The following is a 20,334-nucleotide window of genomic DNA, read 5'->3' as shown; positions in this document are numbered from 1 at the left end:
TTAGGATTATAGATGTAATAATATGCATATACATATATAACAACAATGAATGAAAAACCAGTTCATGACTTTGAAAGAGAGTAAGGAGGGTTCTATGGGAGGGTTTGGAGAAGGAAAAGGGAAGGACAAAATTATGTATTTATATTATAATCTCAAAAAATAATTTTAACTTTTTGCAAGATACATAAAAAGGCTTTATTTACAGGTGAATAGGAATTTAATCAAACAAGCCAAGTCCTATGTCATCATCTGACTCTTCAGACACTTCTGGTGTTTCTTCTCCTCTGCTGCAGCAGGGGCAGAACTAGCAGCAGGAGCTGCAGAGCCAAGGACAGCAGAAACACCTACAGCCCCACCACAGGCACACTAGCAAGTTTGCCAACACCCTGGGCAATGACATCCTCAATATTTTTTTCCCTTCAGCTCACTGATGACCTTGTTGAGCTGGTTATCATCAGCCTCAATGCCCATGCTATCTAGTATCTTCTTAATGTCTTTGGCACTAGGAGAGGAGTTGCCCCCCATGAGCGGCAGCAAGAGGCAACTTAGCACCTGTTGGCTGCTGCAGACAGGCCTCGTCCGAGTCAGGCAGCAAATTTTTTTTTAGGGTGTGTGTGTGTGTGTGTGTGTGTCCTGAAGCTTGAGTTACAGGCATTTGTGAGGGGCCTGATGTTGAAGCTAGTGTCTTAGGGTTTCTATTTCTGTGATGAGACATCATGGCAACACTTATAAAGAGAACATTTAATTGAGGAATCTTGCTTACAGTTTTGGAGATTCAGTCCATTATCATCATGGTGGGAAACATGACAGGATACATTCAGATGTGGTGCAGTATCTGTAACTGAGAATTCTACATCTTTCAGGCAACAGGAAGTTAACTGAGACACTAGGCCATATCCTGAGCATAGGAAACCTCAAAGCCTACCCCACAGTGACTCACTTTCTCCAACAAGGCCATACCCACTCCAACAAAGCCATACCTCCTAATAGTGCCAGTCCCTGTGTGGTCAAACTACCACAGCTGGGAATTGAAGTCAGGTCTTCCACAGGAACTGTATATATACTTAACCATTGCTCCACCTCCCCAGCCTACTGCTGATTCTTTTCTTAATCATAATAGTAAATTATTAAAACTGATGAATTTTTCAATATTTTCTAGGTTCCTTGGGAATGAAATTCTAATCCTTGTAATGCCTGTCATTGAACTTGAATGAAATAGAATAATTTCTTATTCATTGAGTGTTCCTAACAATATACAGGAGAACAGAGATTGTTCTGCTGGATGAATCATAATGTTCTTGGAAAGCAGAAGGAATTTTTTAATTGAGTTTGAATTTGCTTTTTTGATTTTCCTATTTAGTTCTCAACAAAGGCAAATTCAAAGAAATCCTTATTCCCTGTTTTTCTGCCCTCCCCTGTCTGAGGAACATATATAGATACAAGGAAGAAGTCAGGAATGTCACACTGTCCTTTTTGGCATATCACCATTGTCTACATCTCTATGTTTACTTCAGGCAGATGCTGACTGGTCACTGCTGAACAGTTGAGTAGCTGTTAATTGTTCTACTGGATCTAGGCTTTGAAATAAAAAAAATGCAGTTATTATAGCAGCCAATGCCATTATCTTCTGGGCAACTGAACAATAAACAACCTGAGTAAGAATTGGAATTTCAAGTAGTTGAATATTGGCTCTGTACCCATAGCCTTTGTTGTAACAACACTAGAAATAAAGAGAATTGCATCATCCATTGATGGATAGGTTATCTAAATGCTTGAGCTATCACCTGTTTTCCAGGGTAGATTCAACAAAGAGTGATACTGCTCTGTTTGAGAGTTCTAGAGATCAAGATAATTCCATAAAGGAGATGCATGACACAGGATACAACATGGTTGTCTGCATCTAAAATGGGCCCCTTCCCTGTGTGAATTTAGCAAAGGGACAGGCTGTACCAAAAACTAATTTAAAAAACAAGCAGTGCCTGGATCCTACCTGTTTTTGCTAATTGCAGCAATATTCAATGGTTTCTGGTTGGAATAGCTGTTATTTACCTTGCTGAGACAATCATTTTGGCATTGGCAAACCTTCCAGAGCAAATTAAATTCCAAGCAGGACAAACATCACTTATTGGTCCATTCATCCAATAATTACTGAGGCCTGTTCTGTTATTAGTGGTGTGTATGTGTGTATGAGTCTCTGTGTGTGTGTGTGTGTGTGTGTTACAATACTAGTGATAAAGCGGTAAAAATTAAATCCTAAATAAGCATTTCTCTTTAGCAGAACATATAAGAAAATATTTGTGACTGAATACAATATTTCTGTGCATAATATTTGGTCAGTATATAGACAGCAATTATAGAGCAATGTGACTAATCTGAGTTGCACAAATGTGATAGCTAAACTGAACACCACTTCCAAGTTCCATGAGTGTGTGGGGGGATAAATTCAGAGACTTTGGTGTGTGGAAAACATTATAAAGGAATCTTTCAAACCTTTAAAAATGAGATATTTGTTTAATCTACTAGATTAATAAAATATAGATGACTGAGGTGAGAAGCTTATAATAGAGATAGTCTGTATGTCCCTAAGATGTTAGGAAATGATTCCAGTATTTGTGGCCATACTTTGTATTTCATAACAAGTCTGTATTTGTCTGCATACTGAAAGAGCTAGAGATGATCTTTATGCACACATTGTCTTCCCCAAATTTAAATTTTAGAATAAATAAATAAAATTCCAAGAGAATAATTCTGTGTTATATTGTGGAATGAACTTCATTTAAAAAGAATTGTTGCCAAATATAGTGGATAATTATGCTTAAAGTAACCTTGTGTATGAATCTAATTCTTTCCATAATTTCCTGAGAAACAAATAATGTTTTCATTGGAATATATGTCATTAGCATGCTTTAGGAACTTTCAAAACTTTTTACAAATTATTATTAGTTTGGTCACACTTAAGCATTTGGATGCTTGGGAGCCTAGTATCTACATGAAGTAAATTCATGGTGCTCAAGACCCAGGTTTTCCTCAACCTCTAGAACTTGGACATGTGACCTTTTGAGAGCTGTATGTAGCCTAGTCATGTCCCAGAATGACCCCTTCCAGAAAGCATAGTCCAACAGCTAAATGGTAACAAGTCTACCTCTTAATCAAAAGGATACGTCATAAGAGCGAAAGTTTGGAAATTACTAAAAGAAAAATGAAATAATAGGAAAAAAGAGAAATATTTTAAGAAATATCTTGTAACACTCATGTTACAAATAAAAATAACTAAAACTTCAAAGGTGGGCAGTAGAAAGAAGACTGTTCACTCTGTTGACCTCCCTTCTTGCTAGCCCAGCCTTCTCTTTGCCAGGTGAATTACTGAACTGGGCATATACTAAAAACACTTGCTAATTGCCAAATAATATGCATATGAATTTAAATACAACACTCAGGAATGTATGGAGTTTGTAATTAAAGAAAGATTAATTCAAAGGCAGAAATAAAGAATGATTAAATAGTGGATTGTTTTGTTTTTGACAAAAACCCAAGAATGTTGGCCTTTTCTATGTCTTCATAACTTAAAAAGGGTTTTGACAGCTGTTTGTGTTTGTATTCTGTGCAAAAAGTTCAGGTTATTGTTAGAATATTGTAATAATGTTAGCAATAATGACAAAGTCAAATGTTTATGATATAATTGTAGTTCTCCAGAAATTTTATGTAGTTGGTGAAAATGAAAACGAGACAACCTCTCAAAAGATGGTTAGCACCTTTGTTCAAATGAGAAGGTAATAGTGCTATTTCACAGTAATCATTATAATGGAAAAGTGACTTGAGGATCAGGTTCCTTATAATTATGTTGACAGTGGTCCTTAATGAGGAGGGGTGTTTTGGAAATAGCAGTTAAGTTAATTACTGCTTGAAATGTCAAAAGATGACTATCACTGTTTTATGACTGAAAGTAACTGCATTAGATTTTTCCTTTAAATTTATAGCTGTTTTGTCAAATGTTCCAAAAAAATATGAAATGTTTCTATAATATTGATGTATTATATCTTAGTCACTGTACTTCAACCTCCTTTATGCCCTGAATTATTTATTACAACAATGCATTTCCTAAATGTGTAATTCTGTAGAGTATGAGGTATTTTTGGCTTTTGTCTAGAGTTTCTCTATATAGTCCTGGCTGACCTATAACTCACTATGTAGACCAGGCTGGCCTCAAACTCACAGAAATCTACCTGCCTTTGCGTCCAAAGTTCCAGGATTAAAGGAGTTTGCCACCCTGCCTGTCCTTAAAATACTAATTGCATATACTTCTCAAAAAATAGCAAGTATGATATACTTATGCCTTTCCCTACTATATTGTACTCCTTGTCTTCACATTTCTCAAAATCCCATCAAGCCGCTCTAAATACACCCCCACCCACATTGTAGACTTTTCTCCTGCTATCTGGATGAATGTTTTTCTAGTGGAAAATTTGCCTTCAATAATTCCACTGACATTTTCATTTCTCCATTATTTAGACATGATCTATTCAGGGTGGCTCAGCAGTTAAGGTCTCAAGCAGGACTAATTCCATCTCAAGTGATATTTTAACTATTTACAAGTTAGTACCTTTTCTTTCTAGTGATTTCACATAAAATATTAGCAATAAATAGTGGGATTACTTAGAGCATCCACTTCTCAAATAACTGTCAAATGATTTCCTCTGAAAAAAAAATTCCCAAAGAATTTCTTCCTTGCAATACTCAGTACTTGCCCAAACATACAGGTGCCTTGGAAGGAATTGATTTATGGATACTTTGTTAAGATTCTCATCCATTTGCTACTCAATGTTTTAACATTGTTAGACTGATTACTTTCCAGCCTGGCAATGCAACCCTGTCCTTTCCACATGACTTCTTTTGTTTCATTTTTACTCCTGTGTAATAAGTACTTCTTATCCAAAGGGTTAGATCACTAATTTAAAGACAACACTGAATCCTGTGTATTTCTCTAAATAGAAGATGTTCTTCAGAAACAAATTTCTCCTTTTTTAAAAGAATGAAATTAGTGGGTTGGAATCATATTGTTTTTATTTATTTCCAGAACTACAATGTTACAGATAATTAAATGAGACTAGGGAATCTGATTCACATCAGCTCTTCTCCTCCCCTAAATTCATCAAGGCAACTAGGGGAAAATTGTATTGAAAATATTAAATTTGGTTCAAATTGCTGTTAGATCTCATTTTTATATGTAATATTGATTTTCCCTGGAAAAGGGATGTGGATGAATCAAGGATTTATGTAGCATGGCTGCTGAACAAGCCTTCCATGAAAAACATGCACAAGCATGGAACTCAGTACTCCCTGCATGTGAAACTAACTATCCACTTAGAAACGCAGTGAACAGACAAAATGGAATTACATTAGAAGGAAATCAACAATAATTTAGGACAACAATGGAAACAATCTACCAGATTGAGCTTAAATAAGATAACATAGAACAACATTCATTAAAGGCCTAATATGAATGAGACTTACTAAGTAGACAGTCATTACCTTCCATTCTCTTCATATTTTAGGTGAACAAAAATAAAGTTATTTGAAAATATACTTTCACATGAGGATAATGTTCAGAGTCTTATAAATTAATGATAATTCATGTGTCAGTTGAAATATGGATCCAGAAGTATTTTATGCTAAAGCCTGGCTTTTGCTTGCTATACCATGATTTCAAAATACCATAAGCAGGAGCTGGAGAGATGGATCAGAGGTTAAGAGTGATTACTGCTTTTCCAAAGGATATAGTTCAGTTTTAGCTCCCATAACTGTCTGTAACTCCAGGAGATATCACATCCTCTTCTGACTTCTGAAAGCATGTTGCTTCAATGAACATACATACATTCAGAAATAAATGCATGCATATAAATAAAAATAATGTTTAAAAATATGGTAGGCAATATGTAGTTGAATTGTTTGTTTGTTTGTTCATTTTGTTTTTCAAGATAGAGTTTCTCTATAAAGCTTTGGAGACTTGCTCTGTATACCAGGCTGGCCTCATACACACAAAGATCCACCTGCTTCTACTTCCTGAGTGCTGAAATTAAAGGTGTGTGACATTATTGTCCAGAGAATCTTATATTCTTAATGAAAAAAATGTAGCTAGAAGATGGGGGGGTAACATAGGAATCTAAGATTGCATATTGATAAGAGGCTATTTTAGGCTACAAAAATGCCATCAGCATACACAAGACAATTACTGACTTAAAGTAATTGTGATACTAAAAATTTGGGAGAGTTTCATCTGGGACATCACAAGTCACCATATACAGGGAGTCCATCATTTGTGCTCTTAGTCTTGTTTATAACAAAAGATTTCAAAATGAGCTCAAATGGAACAGTAAGAACTCTTGGGTTAGTGTTTGAAAAAAAAATCAACAGGGAAGACAAGATGTAAGTCTCAGCAGTTGTTTAGTGGATGGAGGTAAAGAGAATGATTCCCACTCTTTTGAGTTAGGACTCAAGAAAGCAGGCATGTTCAGCAGGGAAGCTCAGCAAGCAGCTACCTAGCAGACAGGGAATGGGTGTCAGAGAAAGATCAAGAAATGCCAGATTGTCAAGCCAGTATGTGAACAAGAGAAATAAAGGAAAAGAAACAGAACACTTTGTAAATTTAAACTGAGAGCTTAGCTTAGCAGGCTTAGCAGTCAAGAGATGTAGATAACTGAACTGAGGGAGCAGCTTCTGTGTTAGTACATTATCTCATTAAGGGAATAATTATTCCTCCCATTTTCTTTTGATGTTTTAAGTGGGCCAACTTTCCTAAGGGAGGCCTCTTGGCCAGATGATTGAAAAGGCTCATTGGGTTAACCATCAACAGGAGAGATAATGCTATGTGCTTTTCTTTGGGGGAAGGATCAGAATTCCACAGAGAGATAGAGGTATAATTCAGATTCCATTCTTTTGACCAGGAGACTGTAGGTATCCCTTAATGGGCTCAATAAAGCCCACAAACCTTCATCTTTTTATACACCAACTTATATTTTAATGGCAAAATAGGACTACCAGAGAAGAAGGAAGTGGGCTCCAAAGTCAATAATGAGAGACAGATCCATCCTCAGTGGCCTCTAAGCCTGCTAACATCTATTTAGCTGTCAGATCTCCCTTTGACAGATGACGTCACATAAACTAGTGTACTTGGGATGCAAGTTATGTGAACACACTTGGTATGGGAATTTCCTTAAGGTAGATACATTAGATACCAATAACACTTCTTTGTGAAAGGGGCTAATGTATGTGCAATGTTCACTGAACGTTCACTGAATGTTGGTCTATTATCCATGTGTTCAGAATATTGAAATATTCTGTCCCAATAAAGTCAATGATGATTCAGAAAGATATCATATTCACTTACTACTTACAAAGATTAGAAGTGCTGTCTGGGAAGGAAGTAAAGATTCTAGAATAATCTGTCTAATCACAGAGTGGTTAGAGTGGCAGAAAAACTCACTAGGAAGGTCCTACCAAGGAAGTTGATTTTAAGTCATTTGAGTTCAAATATCAACATCTCTTTGGCAGATGTAAGTGCCAAATCAAGAAAAGAGAACATCATTCATGAACTAGAATATAATTTGTAAGACCTAGCTTATAACTACATAAAATGTAAATTACAAAATAAAATGAAAAAGAAATTCCTGTTGTCATTGAAAACTACTATTCTGAGCAAGTTTATTGATATTTACTAGATATGTTTCTCAATCTTATAGTTATGTCATATTTTTCTCCATCTAAACTTGATTAATCAAAAAAAGAACTTGCTAAGTTATTAAACTATATAAGTCCCTTTGTCCTGTAGAGTTTTATTTTTGTAAATTACACTTGAATAGCCATAATGGATAGATTTGAAATTAAATAGATGGCAAATTTCAAGTGCAAGTCCATCTTTTTGAAACCTCTATAAATCTTTCCTTCCAATGATATTTAATTTTTATTGGACTTGCTTTAATGGCATTGATAAAAAGAAAAAATGTAGTTAGAAATATGATAATGTACATTCAATCCTAGCACTCAGGAGGCAGAAGCAGGTAGATCTCTAAGTTTAAGATGATCGGAGTCTACAGAATGAGTTCCAGGACAACCAGGTCTATACAAAGAAACCTTGTCCTAAAAAAAGAGGAGAAAAAATAATGAAAAGAAAAGTTAAAAAATATAATATTCTTAACATTCTTAATACCTACCAAACATGATCAAACAATATTATACTGAAAATGTATACTCATCACTCAAAAAATTTCTAGATAGAATGATCAAGCAATACTTCACTAATAGCACTCTCCTAGAACTAAACTGGAATAAAATAAAGTATGGATAAGTGATCAGCTTTAGAACACAGGGACATTGGGTGTATGAGAAAGAGAAATAGGGAACATGAATATGTGCATGCATAAAAATATGAAAGAACCAAGAGAAATTGCAAAATAAATTTGTTAGTTATAGAATTAATTTTTCAATTAAATATTTGGAAAAATAATGTTATATTTTGAGAAAAGGTACATTAAATCCTTCTGTTAAAAGTAATTATTTAAAAATAGTTCTGTTGTTCAAAGGATGTTACTTTTTCCTGATAGAAACATTAGATTACTTCACAGGCAATGGATGGAACTTGAAGAAACCATCCTGAGTGAGGTAACCCAGTCACAAAAAGAGGAAGGAACATGGTATGTACTCGGTCAGATATAGATTTTAGACATAGTGCAAAATTTCACACCGCCAGAGAAACTAGGATTCAAGGAGGAACCTAAGAGGTTCATACAAGGTCCCTCACAGGAGGGGAAAGGAATAAGATCCCCTGAGCTTATTGGGAGGGATGGTGCAGTGAGTGGAGAGGGAGGTAGGAAAAAGAGAAGAAGAGGAGAGGAGAACATGTGGGACCAGGGGACCAGGATGATTGAGTTGGGGGATGAATATACGAGAGCAAAAAAAAAAAAAAAAAAAAAAAAAAAAAAAAACGACAGAGAGAGAGAGAGAGAGAGAGAGAGAGAGAGAGAGAGAGAGAGAGAGAGAGAGAGAGAGAGGCCATAACAGAGGGGACCATTATAGATTTGAAGAGAAAACTGACTCTAGAGAAATGTTCAGAGACCTACAAGGATGACCCCCAACTAACAATCTGAGCAACAGTGGAAATGCTATCTTAAATGCCCTTCCCTGATAATGAGATTGATAACTCACTTATATGCCATCACAAAGCCTTCATGTAGTAGCTGATGGAAACAGAAGCAGACATCCACAGCTAAACATTGAGTCGAACTCCTAGATTCCAGTTGCAGAGAGGGTGGAGTGATAAGAAAAGGGGTCAAGACCAGGCTACAGAAACCCACAGAGACAGCTGACCAGACTGATATCTGGGAAACCAGCATTGGACTGACTCAGATCCCGTGAACATGGGTATCAGTTAGAAGGACTGTGTAGTCTAAGGGACCTCTGACAGTGGAACCAGGATGTATCCCTGGTGCACAAAAGGACTTTAGGAGCACATTCTCTGTGGAGGGATACTCCCATAGCCTAGAGACACGAGGGAGGGCATAGATCCTACTCCAAATGATTTGACAGATTTTGATGATCCCTCCTGGAAGGCATCATCCTCCCTGTGGAATGAGTGGGGAATGGGACAGGTGGGCATGTCGGGAAGCATGGGAGGGAGGGTGAGGAAACTGAGATTGATATGTAAAATAAAAATTTAAAAAAGAATGAAACATTAGATTACTCAGGTTAAGGTACGTAAGAAAACACAATGGACATGGTCATACCACAGTTATAACAATGATCTTTCAACAAATGCATTGTTGGTTGTGCAATAAAATGTGTAAGCTAACAGATTGTCAGTGAGTATGCATTTGAAAATCACTGCCCTTCAAATTCTCCATCTTTCCCATTGCCCAGACAAAATGCCCCTCATTCACTACTGATTATATTAATGCAATGTCCCAATTGCCTCCAAGGTCCAAAGCACTGCTGGGCAGTATATGAACTATAGATAGTTGTAAGTTATAATCCTTGCCCTCAAATCCTTGCCTTATTTGTATATAGGCATGTGTAAAGAAAAGCTAATAAAGTAAATTGCCTGAAGTCTGCACGCACACACACACACACACACACACACACACTCACACACACAAAAGCACAATGTAATGGTTTGGAAACTAAAGAAGTGGGTTCTGTTAAACCATCTTGTATTAGACATCAGTGAGCATCATTTACATTTAAATAAAGACTGCTGTTTCTCACTAAGGGACAATCAGCATATAAGAGAGAGTCTTGGTTTGTAGTCATTTAGTAAATACTTGGGAAGGAAAGGAAGTGGTAATTATCTCAAAGAAGCTACCTGTTCAGCTGGTATTAGTTTTCCATTTAAAATATCCAAATAGAGACTTGAAAAATAGTTTAAATCACATAGTGGCACATGATGAGATTAAACTCAGATCAACCAGTCACCAAGATTTCTCAGTTTTGGTACAAGAAATTGGCAGAACTTGTTATAAATGATCCACTTTTGTGACAATTTGAACAAAAAAATATGTAGCTTAAGATTTCTGTCCAGAATTCTGTTCCATTTTTAATATTTTGAAATGAATTAGTGTAATCATTCACGTTGTCTTATGATTGTTGGAACTTGTGAACTTCTGTTATAATCTGGTAGACAATTCCCATATCGGTATTCAAACACCAAGTGCCACAAGCATCATTAATTAAAGGAATGTTGGCACTTTCTTTTTGTTGAAAGTGAAGAGAAGGAAGAAATGATCATCAATATTCTACAGGATTTACATCCAGCAGTAAGAAGTGCCAGTGTAAGAGTCATTCTTAACTAGACTAGTGACAACTGTAGTCCCAATGACATATAGCAAAAAACAGACATAAAATCAGAAAAGAGAAACAAGACCATGGAATTTGTGTGAAAATGTATTGCTGAAAGAGAATCTTAAGCATTTTGTGAACTTATACTCTTAGATTGAAATAATGTCCCTTTCAGAAATTATTTACACTATCTCTCTAGCACAGAAGTATAAAATAAGATCACATAGTCAAAAGAAAGTCATCTCATTCTCTAATAAAATGAAATTAGATGTCTCATTTGCTTATACAAAGAGACATTTTTTCACTGTTATACATTTAGAACAGTGCTTGCAGTATAATCGATACTCAGCAGAGGAGACACATCAGACATCTATTTATTCTCAAGAGTATGGATTTGGGGGACTCAGAATTAATATAAATTTAGTTCCAGAATAGCAGACTGGAGAACTTTCAAATAATTGTCAATATGCATTTTGTCAAATTGCATCAGGGAAGACAATCGTATGATATTCATGGGTTCCCTTTTCTTCAAATGCCCTTGAATCCATGACCACTGATTGTCACTGCTCTCTAAGAGTAGAGAGATACAAGCCATACTGTGACATAAGTAGTGTTTTGCTAAGCTGTTTTTTACAAATTGTCTTTTATGATTTGCTCAACAGCTCAATGATATTGAAGTTTACAGATGAATATTTCAGTTAGAGTTCAGAAATAGAACTATATGGAGATGGATAGAATATTTATACTTGCCAAGTAAATGAAGGAAAGATTCTCTAAAAGAACACTCCCTGTGCAGTAGATATTAGTTTCTCATTTAAAATACAATTGAAACTGAAATTTGGAATGTAATATGGTCTTGTGGTGTGTGTGTGTCTGTGTGTGTGTGTGTGTGTGTGTGTGTGTGTACATATATATTGTTAATGTTGATTAACAATTTGACAGCATCTACAGTCTTCTAGGAGACAAATCCCAGGTGTATGTGGTGATTTGAATAAGAATGGTCGCTATGGACTCATCTATTTGAATGTTTGGTCACTAGGGAGTGGGACTTTGATAATATTAGAAGAATTATTCCTTGTTTGAGGAAGTATATCACTGGAGATGGCTTTTGAAGTTTCAACAGCTTATGCCAGGCCCAGTCTCCCCTTTCTCTGCTTATGGATCAGGATGCAGCTCTTATCTACTGCTGCAACAACTGCCTGCATACCACCATGCTCCCTGCCCTGATATTAATGGACTAAACCAATATAACTGTAAGCAAGCCCCCAATTAAATGCTTTATTTTATGATTGCCTTGGTTATAGTGTCTCTTCCCAGCAATAGAACAGTGACTGAAACAGTCACTGTTTTAGTCTATGTGTCAATGAAGGAGCTTCTACATTAAGTTAAATGATGTGGGAAGATGCAAGACGCATCTTAAATGTGATCACCACTGTTCCATAGGCTGGAGTGTGGATTGGATTAAATGGCAAAATGATACTGAGTGCCATTATTCATCTCTCTCCCTTCGCTTCCTGAGTGCAGGTGAAATGTGACCTTAAGTTTCCACCATCATAATTCTCCTGCCAAATTAAACCATACAGGTAAATTCTGAGTCCAAATGAACCAACCCATACTTGTCTTGCATTTAGTACAGCAATAGAAGTGCAAGTAGTACAGATATATTAACAATTATGAACAGATTTATATGTGTTTCTGTATATCCTTGCATAGTAAATGATCTGATACTATGTTATTAGAATTCCTTGTGTATCTGAAGGAATTGGACTGCACTACTGGAAATCTTGGACATCCTACCACATAAAGTCTGTATGCTAAAATCTTAGAGGAGTAAGCATTAGATCTCCAGTCTTTGTCTGGAAACTTGAGAATTGGGAGTAACGATAATAAGAACTTCATTTTAAAATCATTTAAGTTCCATTTCAAGTGTAAATGCTTGAGAACCAGGAAACCCTACAGTATACATTCTAAAGTCCCAGTGCAGACAACTCATGTCTTAGCTTACAACCAATCAGAGAGAATGAATCTTCTCTTACTTCTGCTTGTTCTGTGTAGACTTGTAACAGATTAAGATGACACTCTTCACAGGAAAGCACCATAGGTTTTGTGCAGTCTACTAATTCAGATGTTAATATTATTCATCATCACCTTAGCCCAAAACTGTGATACAGTTTGATCAAATATCTGTGTGTTATGTAGCCCAGTCATGTTGAATCATAACTTAACCGTCATGGATAGTAACGATGGCAAAAGAAAAGGGCTCCATGTGGAGCCTAGTTGAGATATTGGGAGAACAGCCTTGTTCCAGTGATGTTTTGCTTCTACTCCTGAGTTCTCAGGACTGTTCTCAGAAAAGCCCCATTGTGGGGCTCTGGAGGATCATCACAAGTGTTAAGAATCACATCTAAGACATCATGTTTCCCATCCCTGAACCTTATGCCCAACTCTGTATTTCAAGAAATAATGCATCATGTATTGTTGGGAGAGCAGCCAAGAGAGCTAATAACGTTCAACTTATTTTAATGGACTAAAGATGTATAGAATAATTTGGAATCTAGGTAGAAGTCTACAGAACAAGGTTATCAGCTTGTCCTTGAATCCCCTGGACTCTACCTATTTGACAAATGAAAGTTTTGTGTCTTAGGAGTCTACCTGGCCCATAACAAATACGACTGGCAACCTTACAGATGTGAGCAACATGTCTCAAGTTATCTGCAGTAGTAATCACTTTTCATTCCCTGATGGGTCAACACCTATACTTGTATCAACTATAATAGTAGGTTACTGAAAGAATGAAATGAAAAGGGGATATATAAAATACAAGGCTACAATTTTGTGGTAAATTCAGCACATATAAATTTCTTAAATAAATATAGCCATTATTAATGTGATGACCCTTATGGAGGATAAGTTGCACATGGTTTGAGATAGGCCTTGTCCACAGAACACATTGATGCAGGATGAAGACATATTTCAGTCTGAGAAAGGAAGAGGCAGAATGAGTACTGTGATTCTGACGTGGTAGATTGGACTTTAAAAAGACTGCAATTAGGAATACATAATGGTAATAGAGGATGACTATGGCAAGGGTGGATAGAAAACTGATACACAAATGAAAATACTGTCAGTGTCTTAGGTGTAGATATTGAATAAATGGAAATAGGGCTGTCTTGATGAATTTTGTACCATTGGGACAAAATAGCTTGCATATGCAGCTTGAGGGAAGAAAGATTTATTTTGCTTATAGTTTCAAAGGATTCATTCCATAATAGCTTTGACAGAGTATCACTAAAGCAATAAATAGCATGTGGAGGAGGAGGCTTTCTACGTACTGTGGCCAGGAAGCAGAGAACAAGAAAAGGGCCCCGGCAAGGTGTACTCTTCAAAAGCATGTCTTCAGTGCTCCACTTCTTCCTTCTATGCCCTACCTTCTACAGCTTCCTCCAGTTCCTAAGACAGAACCACCATCAGGGAACCAAACATTAAACACAGGAGCCTGGAGTGGGCATTCCACACTTGATCCACAGTAAGGGTAGCTTGTAACAGTCCCAACAAGTAAAAGCTTTGACTTACTTAAAAGCTAAAAACAAGTGCTTTGGCTATAAACTACTGCTTGTCACTAAGATAGCACAAACCCCTGGAATAGTTAATTAACTAGGACTATGATTAACCACTCACTTTCTCAGTTGTCTCATCCATATTGTGGCATTCCTAAAACTATCTGTTCAATAGAGTTCTCATATATACAATATTTTAGATCTATTATTTATATATAATACATACTGGTATACTGGTATATATTTAGTATGTGATTCACCACTATTTCTCCCTATATGTATCTGAAGGTGGAGCTAAATGCCTACCATTTAGTACTATAATTAGCACATAATTATTGGCTATTTGTTGATATCTGTAGCTATTAATTATCTCAGCAATAATCAATCCAACCTGAAAACGTTTGAGCAATATTTGTCTTTATCTTTATACTGATTGATAGTAAGATATGAAAAAGTATGACTCATTGTTCATCCTGAAGACATTACTTCCAATGATTTTTAAATTTTTTAAGACTTGTCAACAGTGAATTGCTGCTTTCATGTTTGACTTACCTACAATGACTTGACTTCCTCCACAAGAATATATTTTGCTTGAAAGAAGAGCCTTTAGCCAATGTGTCCAAGTTACATTTATTTGTTTAGTGGACATTTGGGCTCTTCTTTATCATCCTTTCCAAATAACTTATTTAAGTGTTCCATAATGCTGTTCTTTCTTCTCCTTAAGTGTCTTCTCTATGTTTTTCATTTCATTCTTCAGACACTAGCTTATATTTTCTATTCAGAATAAGACTATGAACCTTGGTTGGTACTAGTCCTGTTCCTTTTCTGCATTAATACCTATTAGTTGTCTTAGTACACAATCGATGTAAAAGGAGTCACGTTTGTAGCAGACCCAAACAGTAGACTCTGATGTGTCTGAGATATATCACAAAAAAGAAGTGATTAGGAGGAGCTGGAGAAAGGGGACAGTAGTGCCCACTGAAGTCTAAAAATAGACAGATGGTCAGAGCAGGGCATCTATGGATCATGGCAAGGAATTCGAGGTTATTAACTCTGATAGAATTCATTTGTAAGAGTGAGTAGGACATGATATTATTTAATTAACTCATTTAGAAGACCATTCTGGCTGCTGTGTTTAGAAAAATATTGTACAAGAGGGCAAGAGTGCAAGCCATGTCTGAAAAATATTCAGTCTCTAGCACCATCGGATGTTCTTTGGCAACCCAAGTACTGTCAAGATTTTAGTTAAGAGAAAACATGGTTTATAGGTCAGCAAACAGATAGTAGAGCCAGTTGTGGTGGCATATACCTTTACACAGGAGACAAAAGCAGGCAAATTTCTGTGAGTTCAAGGCCAGCCTGGTCTACATGCAAGGTACAGGCCCACCAAGACTGAGGGTGACACCATGACTTAATATATAACCCAACATAAAACTTTTAAAGAATATTATTAGAAACATGAAAAGATTCTGAGAAGAAATTTGGTGTAATCTGACTTTATTTCAGGGTTTACCTTGATGAGGCCCAAATTCTCAACCGTTGTTAGGTGGGATACAGTGGCCTTCTTGGAAAAGTAACAATAAAATTAAATTCATAGCATGCTGATTTACAAATTGAAAAAAGAAAAAGAAAAGCTCAGTTGGCAATTTCAGGCAACCAGTGGTATCATACATCGGATTGGGACATGACTCCAGCAGACTAATGGTGTACAAGTTAAATGTGAATGCATCCAACAGATATGTTATTAACCTCTTTGAGTGGCGGCCAAACCTTGTATACTGACCCCATTTTATCTCTTTGGACTCTTAATTTTCTCTTTCCCAAATTCCCTCAATCTTCCCATCTTTCCCTTGCTCTCCACATATCAAAATCCTGGGATATTTTCCAACAGTATACATTTTTAATTCTCAGAATATCTAAAGTAAATAATGAGGGTTCATCCATGTTTTATTAATTAATATGTAAAATCAGTCCATTTCTAGCACTGTTATGTTAGCAGATTCCTAAATAGATTCATTTCTATTAATGAAGTAGGAAAATGTAATCCTGTTTAGTCCATGGCATTTATGGCATCAGTAAAATTACCTTTAATTAAAACACTATTAAACAACCCACACTGTCTGCAAGTCAGAATATTTTCCCTGGAATTGTTGGCTTTGCAGACACAAAAACATTGTATGTTAAAAGGATTCTTTTCTGTCCAGTTATTTCTAAGAAGTAGATGGAGGAACATCAGATCTGTGGGTGAGCTGTTAAAATTAACTTCTCCCACCACACCACTAAAATTCTCACCTGTGAGTAAGGGAACTGATCTAGCTAATGAGAAATGTACCATGAACCCTCCATTACTCTTGGCAAACTAAATTATGGTCTCTATTCACTATCAGGAATAAATGGTTTCCTCTGATTTCAGATGTGATCAGTAAGAGTGACACGTACTGACTTCTCATACCTTTGCATGGCTAATGCAATTGAATCATTAAGCCATAGAAAGAACTGAGGAAACCCTAGTGTTGTTTGCAGACAAGTAATATTTTATAAAGTCAAGGATATCTGAGCTCTCAGTCCAACTGCCTATGATGAGCTAAAATGCATAAATTCACACGCCTCAAACTGTCAGCTCTTTTCACAAGCTGTGATTATTAAAAGTGCGCTCTTAATTTGCAAAAGAATCTCTGCTAATATACCTGCTAATTAAATTACTAATCATTTAACAATTCCTCATGTTACATTACCTGGAAAATAGAATGACAAGGTCATAATCTTCCAAAGCATTACTTTAAAAGATTTAGGGAGAAATGTTAAATAAGCTATGTCAGGCTGAAGGGGTGAGATGTTAGGAGAACATTCAAGTGGGCATAGTTCATTAAGCCACCTTCCTGGACTGTTCAGAAAATTGTGTGCAATAGTATCTAGCTCATTTAATACCTGGAGTATACCATTCAGATGGTTAAACAAATGAGATTCATGCAAGCTTCAACACCCCATAATTCACACCTCATTTGCTCTTTCCTTTGTACTAACATCTGCTACATCACTCTTACTGTTTGAAGAACTCTTGTAAATGCCCTTACAAAAAAGTTGTGCAACTGTGTTCAGACCCCATGATATGATATATGTTCCATTTCTTTGAAATGGAAATGTAGGCACCTTTTAAATGCTAGGTAGCACTAAAACTTCAGAGAACACCTTTACAATTTGAAAATATTAAACCAAAAGATGACCTAATACCTCTTCCCCAAACCTGAAGCCATATTCTTGAATCTCCTATTGCAGAAATCCAATTCAGCAATATCTGTCTTCATGTCTACTGAATGTGCATAGCAAAGAGGCATCTGGTATTTCAGATAACCCAAGATGCTGACTTTGCAAACCTCCACAGGCCTCTAAATGAACTCATAGATAAATATCAAGCCCAGCTATTGTTCAGGAGAGTTGCTCACACTGAACATAGCTGAGTCTTAGCCCTTTACTTCCACTCAAGACCTGTATAGATGTTTCTGATAAGCTGCCATACTTTACCAACCAATAAAGACTATGGCCCTTCTCTTGTAAGTTATAACTAAGTGCCACACTTTCCACCAACAAACTTTAGAGCTGAAGCGCCTGTTATACTGCAGAATAAAGAAGATGAACAATATCTACATAATGGTAGTAATTGCCCCAAAGTACTAAAGGATTCAGATTAGGGTGTTTCTGAGCTACCCAGATGTGATCAGGCTTTTTCCAAGTCTGTCTTCATTTAACACAGTTCTCTACAACTTCTCCTCAAGACTCACCTCAAATACAAAAAAGAAAAAAAAATCAGCTAACTTTTAAAGCTACTCTTATGTGTATGTGCATGCACTTATACTCATACCGATGTGCACAAGGGCTTGGTGGAGGCCAGGTATCAATGCTTTGCATCTTTTTCTCTTTATACTTTATTAATTTTGAGGCATGGTCTTTCACTGAGCCTAGAGTTTAATGACTCAGCTAGACTTGCTTATCTCAGTGAGCCAAGTCCACTTTTATCCATTCTCGATGCTTGAATAACTGGTGGGTATAAGTGTGTCCAACTCTTTTTATGAAGGTGTTGGGAGATATTGACTCAAGTCCTCATACTTGTGTAGCAAGTTTTGTTCAATAAACCATCTCTCCAACCCCTAACTCCTAATAGTTAGGGTCTTCTGTTTTAGAAATGTTTATATTTTTGTTCAAATGTTTAGTTCCTATTCCAAAAAGGAGAATCATTGGTGGCCACATGAGAAACCTCTTTAGTTCATTTCTGTGTAATCATTCCTCATCTACTACAAAGCCCCACATAAATCTCCTAAATATTTATTCATTTTTCTCTAACCTACATCTGTAATTACTACTCACTCTCTGAGAATCTTACAACAGCTTTATAACAATATTGAGGTTTTGAACCCTTGCATTTCTCCTACAGGTTCATATATCCCACTGAGAATTATCACAGAGCAGACACAGTCAAGGAAGAACTTTCTGTAAGGGGAATCTATGGCTTTATGCATAAGTAGGCTTCTCTGATGACCTTCTCTCTTCAGCATCTATCTTCCATCTCTTTTCTCTCACACTCAATGATAAATCCAAGCTAGTTCTGCTTTCCAGACACAAGATGCTATTTCTTAGATGATCGAGGTAGCCCAGTGAGTAAAGACACTTGCCACCAAGTTTAACAACTAGAGTTAAGTCCCTAGAACCCATATAGTGGAAGTAGAGTGCTGACATCCATGGGCACACCATGGCATGCATGTACATGATCACACATACACACACACACACACACACACACACACACACACAGAGGGGCGACATGTAAAAACATATTTTTTAAAAAAGACTTTGTTGTCTCATGATTCCACGTTTATCATATTTCCTTCATCCAGAAGATCAGACTCCTTTTATTATAAGAATTTATTCACATATCAACACTTTTGAGGTTATTCTTTGCACTTCGGTATGAATAAAATATTCTTTTTATTCCACAATTATACATTTCTCCTTCTGTCTTTTCTTCCTCCACAATCAGAAACAAAGCAATCTTTGTCCATGGGTATCTGGAGAAAGAGAGAGAAGGGGAGCTGGGATTGGTATATAAAATGAAAAGATGTTTGTTAAATGAAATTAAAAAAAAGAATGTGGGTAGTAACTATAGACATAGAGTAGAGAAAATGGATAAATATTTAGGATATTTATGTGGGGCTTTGTAATAGATGAGGAAAGATTACAAAAGAAGGAAGTAAAGAGGTTTCTCGTGTGGCCACCAATGACTAAGTTTGAGAACACTGAGGGACTAGATATACGGAGGAAAGTGATATTTGGTTCTTTGTGGGTTTTCATGGGAATACAGAATGTTAAGCATATTATATATTTGGAAGAGATTAGGCTTGGATATAATAAGTAGAATAAACTAGTACCTCAGTGATAATTGAAGTCATGGGATGTTATGTGAGATGAGAAAAGACAAGTCTTAACAGCATAGCTATGAACAGTAACAGAAGAAAACGGTGGTAGGGAAAGAGAAAACTGAAGAGGAAGTTGCTCAAGTTGTTTCTTTTGCCACTTGTCTAGATTTTAAAAGTCATCTATACCTATAATGTTCAATGTCTTGATCCTGCATGAGGCTCAGGAATCTATACTTTAAAAGTTCCCCAAAATTATGTCCATCAATAGTAGAACCTAGGAGGACTTCAGTGAAGCTAGGCCATATTAAAAGTAAAGAATACTCATTTAACAGTTTCTATAGGGAAGGATATAAACTGGGACGGCCTGGTTCCAGATTTAGAAATTCATCTTGGAAAAATTACACCCACACATTTTCAAAGAAAAGCTTCAGGGTCTTTTTTTCATAGGAAATTGTTTATTTTTTCAAAGGTAAGGATGATTAATAATCCAAATGTCTATAAGGACAAAGTCCTTAAGATAGATTCATGCTAGGCTCCCAAAGTAT

General features: G+C 36.3%; 1 pseudogene; it reads right to left on the bottom strand.

Moving 5' to 3' along the window:
- Nucleotides 1-217: 217 nt before the first annotated feature.
- On the bottom strand, nt 218-525 carry LOC127236069 (60S acidic ribosomal protein P2-like; annotated as a pseudogene).
- Between the last annotated feature and the right edge of the window lie 19,809 nt (nt 526-20,334).

The sequence above is a fragment of the Phodopus roborovskii genome, unplaced genomic scaffold (genome assembly GCF_943737965.1).
Source record: "Phodopus roborovskii unplaced genomic scaffold, PHOROB, whole genome shotgun sequence".
Classification (NCBI taxonomy): domain Eukaryota; kingdom Metazoa; phylum Chordata; class Mammalia; order Rodentia; family Cricetidae; genus Phodopus; species Phodopus roborovskii.
This window is presented reverse-complemented; position numbering and strand designations above follow the sequence as displayed.